The sequence below is a fragment of the Miscanthus floridulus genome, chromosome 5 (assembly GCF_019320115.1).
Source record: "Miscanthus floridulus cultivar M001 chromosome 5, ASM1932011v1, whole genome shotgun sequence".
Classification (NCBI taxonomy): domain Eukaryota; kingdom Viridiplantae; phylum Streptophyta; class Magnoliopsida; order Poales; family Poaceae; genus Miscanthus; species Miscanthus floridulus.
Window position 1 is genome coordinate 129,929,652 of NC_089584.1, and position 6,000 is coordinate 129,935,651.

Genomic DNA, 6,000 nt, shown 5'->3' on the forward strand with positions numbered 1-6,000 from the left:
AGCTCTACAGCCTACATGACTTCATCAATATGGTCCGGATTAAGGATTATCAAGAAGGATCGGTCCACACAATTCAAGAGGGTGGCTCAAGCTCCTTGTCCGGCATCGCATCTAATGCCTTCGTTCACACCGAGCTCCAGCATCATGATGATGAAGGCGTTGAATATGATCTGGATATCCCAAACCATGCCTCGGGATTCCCACAATTCTCATCCTTTCCACCAAGGCGAGGAGACTTGATGAATATTGTCAGTAATGACAAACCACCGGTAGTTGGCGAAACAGAACAAGAAAGGCTAGCATGTGAAGCATGCAATATTGACCGGTTTAATCGCTGACAAATCAAAGCCGAGGCAGAAGAGGAGGCCCGACGCATAAGGGTCCAGCCATGTGACCTTAACAATGCCTTTGATAGGGTGGGGGACAAGCAGGTCTTCAGGGCTCCAAGTGCCAACGTAGGTGTTGCGATGGCAACAATGCAACGACTACCCAATACCCCAGAAACATAGGCAGTTCATGATGATATACAAGCTTACCTAACGGCTGCTATGGCCCAGACCACAGAGATTGTAAATCAAGCCCGGGCACCATCCATCTCAGTCGAATCAAGTCACAGCCACTAGTACTCAAGTCGCTCATAGCCACCCAACCAATGTAGCTCGCGCAACAACGATCCATCAAACAACCATCAAGGCAGAAATGGTGGCCATGATGGTGGTCGGGACGACAACCGCCATTGGGATGACAACCGCCATGACTTCCAGGACGACAACCATTGAGACAACCACGATAATTGCCATGATAACCATGGTCGCAGGGTTAATCAGGGTGGCAACCGAGATCGCCGTGATGGCAATAACGATCTCCACCATTATCTCGAAGAACGCGATCTACGCGATCGCATCAACCAAAGAGCCAACGATCGTGTGTCCCATGAAAGCTATCGCCGTATGGAGTATGATACTACCCACGGCCCTCCATGTTTGAAGCAGTTTACTCCGTACCTTCGCCAAGTCATATGGCCCAAGAACTTCAAGCTCAAAAAACTTTAGAAGTACGACGGCAAGAAGAACCCCGAATTATGGGTCATGCTCTATGAAACCGTGTGCAGATCAGTCATGTCTAACTACTTCCCAGTCGCTGTCAGCCATGTAGGCCACCAATGGCTGGTTAGCTTGCCGGTGAACTACTTTGATTCTTGGCAAGAGCTCAAGTAAGCTTTCATCGACAACTTCATTGCTACTTGCGAGCAACCCGGCAACAAATATGATCTGCAGCGGATTCGAGATCGGAAAGATGAGCCACTACGTGAGTACGTCCGGCGTTTCCTAGAGATGCGTATCAAGGTCCCATCAATCTCTAACAATGAGGCAATTGAGGCTTTCATCACTGGTCTCCGCTTCCACGATGCCCTATGGGACAAGCTCCTCCACAAGAGACCTGAATCAGTTACAGCGCTTCTGGCCATTGCCAAGAAATATGCGGATGCTGACAATGCTAAAAAGATAATCATCAAAGAAGCGGCAAGGGTTCCACGCTTCGACCACCCTCCACACCGCGATGACTACCGTGGCAACCGTGGTCGGAATGACAATTTTGATCGCCGCAACCAGCGCAACAACCCCCACGACCACCGCGACCAGCGTAATCAGTGGTGTAATTGTCGTGACAATTACAGGGGCAAGCGGGCTCGGGAAGACGACGGCGAGGTCAACACCGTTAAGAAAGGTGGTGGACGTCGCAACTACGAAGAAGACTACGCCAAAGCACTGAAAGGACCTTGCCAGCTCCACCCCAAGTCGAACCATACCATGGAGAATTGCCATGTTCTCAAGTCTATCTACACGCGTTAATAGGCTTCGGATACATCCGACAAGCCTAACGACGCAGGGGAGCAGCGTAACGAGGACAACGATGATGAAGACGCAGATCCCCGTCACAAGTATGTCAAGCCAACCAATTGCGTCCACACCATCATTGGAGGCAAAGTGTCCATCGAGACCAAACAGGAATGCAAGCTGCTCGCCCGCGCTTGCTTAAACATGGCCAACGCCAACAACCTCATCGCCGATCCGTGGCTCCCTCCTTGGTGTCACCGCGAGATCTCCTTCAGCAGAAAGGACCAATAGGCCGCAATACCTGAGCCAAGACGTTTTCCTCTGGTGCTTGGTCCTTGTATCAACAGGGTTCAGTTCGACAGAGTGCTGATTGACGGTGACAGCTCCATTGATATACTGTTCAAGAATAGTTTGCCAGCTCTGAAGATAACCCAGGCTGATCTCAAGCCATACGAGGCATAGTTCTGGGGTGTTCTCCCCAGACAGAGCTCTACTCCTCTCGGGCAGATCACGCTACCTGTGCAATTTGGTACCCCAGACCACTTCCGCACCGACTACATCAACTTCATGGTCGCTGACTTCGAAGGCACCTACCATGCTATCCTTGGTCAACCAGCGCTCACTAAGTTCATGGCCATACCTCATTATAGGTATTTGGTGCTCAAGATGCCTACTGAGAAGGGGGTTCTAACTCTCAAGGGCAACATGTATGCAGCTTACACCTACGAGGATGATAGCTTTAAAATAGCAGAGGCTCACGATCTCTCTATTCGCATGGCTGAGACCATGCTCGACACCAAGAAGACCCCAGCCGACCACCTAGAGATCCTAGAGCTCGAGGCCCAACGCAAGAATGTCAAGTCCAAAGAGCACAAAGCAATCCTGCTGGTCGACGGTGATCCCAGCAAAATGGCCCTTATCAGGGCCAACCTGGATCCTAAATAGGAAGACGCGCTCGTCAGGTTCTTGAGGAGCAACATGAGCGTGTTTGCATGGAAACCTGTTGACATGCCCGGTGTACCTCGGAACTTGATCGAGCACTCCTTAAATTTTGATGGCAAGGCCAAACCTATCAAGCAGAAGCTACGACGGTTCGCTCACGACAAAAAGGAGGCTATTAGGGTAGAAGTTATATGGCTTTTGACAGCTGGATTTATTAAAGAGGTGTATCATCCAGAGTGGTTAGCCAACCCATTTCTTGTATGCAAAAAGAATAATGAATGGAGAATGTGTGTTGATTACACTGATCTCAACAAACACTGCCCTAAAGACCCCTTCAGCTTACCTCGCATAGATGAGGTCATAGATTCAACTGCCGGTTGTGAGCTACTTTCCTTTCTCGATTGCTACTCTGGTTATCACCAGATCGCTCTAAAAAGGACGACCAGATCAAGACATCCTTCATCACGCCTTTCGGCGCTTACTATTACACAACCATGTCGTTTGGGCTCAAGAATGCCGGGGCTACCTACCAACGCACCATACAGGACTGCCTCAAAGACAACCTTGTCGAGGCTTATGTTGATGACGTAGTTGTCAAAACCAAAGAAGTGTATACCCTTGTTGACAACCTCGAATGCACCTTTGCAGCCCTTAATACATTCCAATGGAAATTAAACCCAAAGAAGTGCATCTTTGGTGTTCCTTCTGGTATACTACTTGGCAACGTCGTCAGTCACGACGGCATATGCCCTAACCCAAAGAAAGTCAAAGCTGTCTTGGACATGAAGCCACCCAAAAAGGTGAAGGATGTTCAGAAGCTTACCAGATGCATGGCTGCCCTCAGTCATTTCATATCAAGATTAGGCAAAAAAGGACTACCATTTTTTAAGCTGCTCAAAGCATCCGAGAAGTTTGAGTGGTTGGAGGAAGCAGACGCTGCCTTCACACAGCTGAAACAATACCTTACATCACCTCTGGTCCTCACTGCTCCCAGAGAAGACAAAACCCTCCTGCTTTACATTGCGGCAACTAATCGAGTGGTCTCCACTACCATGGTGGTCGAGCGCGACGAGCCCGGCCATGTCTACAAGGTACAGTGACCAATCTATTTCATCAGTGAGGTACTCAATGAATTCAAGACCAGGTACAATCAGATTCAAAAACTGATCTACGCCATACTAATAACATCCCAAAAGTTGAAACATTACTTCGATGGATACCATGTGGTGGTCATGATTGAGTACCCTCTAGGAGACATCATTCGCAACAAGGATGCGAACAGGCGCATCGTTAAATGGGCAATGGAGCTAAGCCCTTTCTCCTTGGAATTTGCAAGCTGTACTACAATCAAGTCTCAAGCACTTGTTGATTTCATCATCGAGTGGACAGATTTAAGCACACCTGCCTCTTAGGGGCCCAACAAGTATTGGAAGATGTACTTTGATGGCTCTCTCAACGTCGACGGTGCAGGAGCAGGAGTCCTTTTCGTGTCACCATCCAAGGAGCAGCTCCAATACGTCCTCAGGATTTATTTCCCGACGTCTAATAACACTGCCAAGTACAAAGCATGCCTGCATGGTCTACGCATTGCGATCGAGCTTAGTGTCAAATGTCTCTATGTCTATGGAGATTTGGCTTTGGTCATCAACCAACTCAACAAGGACTAGGATATGACTAGCGAAAAGATGGACGCATACTGCAAATCGATCAGAAAGCTGGAAGGCAAGTTCTATGGCATCGAGTACACACATGTGGTCTGGGACAAAAATCAAGCAGTAGATGCGCTGTCAAAGTTAAGATCATCCTGAGCTAAAGTCCCACATGGCGTATTTGTTTGAGACCTGCTCACGCCTTCCATCGAAGAGGAAGATCCCACGGTCGACAAGCCTCTAGACCAGCTTTTGGTGGCTATGGTTCCGGCGTCAAACACCATCGAACCACCTTCGACCACTAAGAAACCTGACTGGAGAGTACCTTTCATCAAGTACCTGACAGATGGTAGCCGTTACACTGATCGGACAGAAAACGAACGCCTGATGCGTCGCAGTAAGCAGTATCTGCTCGTCGATGACAAATTGTGGTGCAAGAACGCAAAGGAGAAAATCTTAATGAAGTGTATAACCCAGGAGGATGGTGAACATCTCCTAGACCAAATCCACTCTGGCTCCTGCGGCAACCACACAGCCTCAAGAACGCTGGTTGGTAAGGCTTTTCGAGTAGGGTTCTATTGGCCGTCAGCCGTAGCCGATGTAGAGAAGCTAGTCCGCCATTGTGAGGGTTGTTAGTTCTTCGCCAAGAGAATCCACGTTCTAGCACACGAGATTCAGACAATACCAGCCTCTTGGGCCTTCGCATGCTAGGGACTGAATATGATCGGGCCCTTCAAGCTGGTTCTTGGGAAATTTACATGTGTCTTTGTGCTAATCGACAAATTTTCTAAGTAGATAGAGTACATGCCTATGGTACAGGCATCTTCAGAAAAGGCTATCACGTTCATCGACCAGGTCATCCACCGCTTCAGCATACCCAACAGCATCATCACTGATCTGGGTACTCAGTTCACTGGGAACGCTTTTTGGGACTTCTGCGATGAAATGAGCATAGTAGTAAAATACATCTCGGTGGCGTACCCTAGAGCTAATGGATAGGTCGAGCGGGCAAATGGTATGATCTTGGATGCACTTAAGAAGAGGATGTACAGAGAAAATGACAAAGCTCCTGGAAGATGGCTAAAAGAGTTACCAGCCGTGGTCTGGGGCCTCAGAACCTAGCCCAGTCGCAATACCGATGTATCACCATACTTTATGGTTTACGGCGCTGAGGCAGTGCTCCTAGCAGATATAGCCTTCAGATCAACATGGGTAGAGAACTTCGACGAAGACAAGGCCAATGAAGTGCGGGAGCTAGAAGTGAATAGTGCAGAAGAGAAGCGGCTTAATTCTTGCGTATGTATAGCCAAATACCTTGCTATTTTGCGTAGGTACTACAACAAGAACGTTAAGGAGTGGTCCTTCATGGTCAGGGACCTGGTCCTGAAGTGGAAGATAAATCAGGCTGGTGTCCACAAACTCGCAACTCTATGGGAAGGGCCCTTCATGATCAAGGAGGTTACACGACCAACGTCTTACAGGTTAGCTCACCTAGACGGTACAAACATACCCAATTCATGGCACATTGACAAGCTTAGGCATTTCTATGCTTAACTACTAAGATATGTACT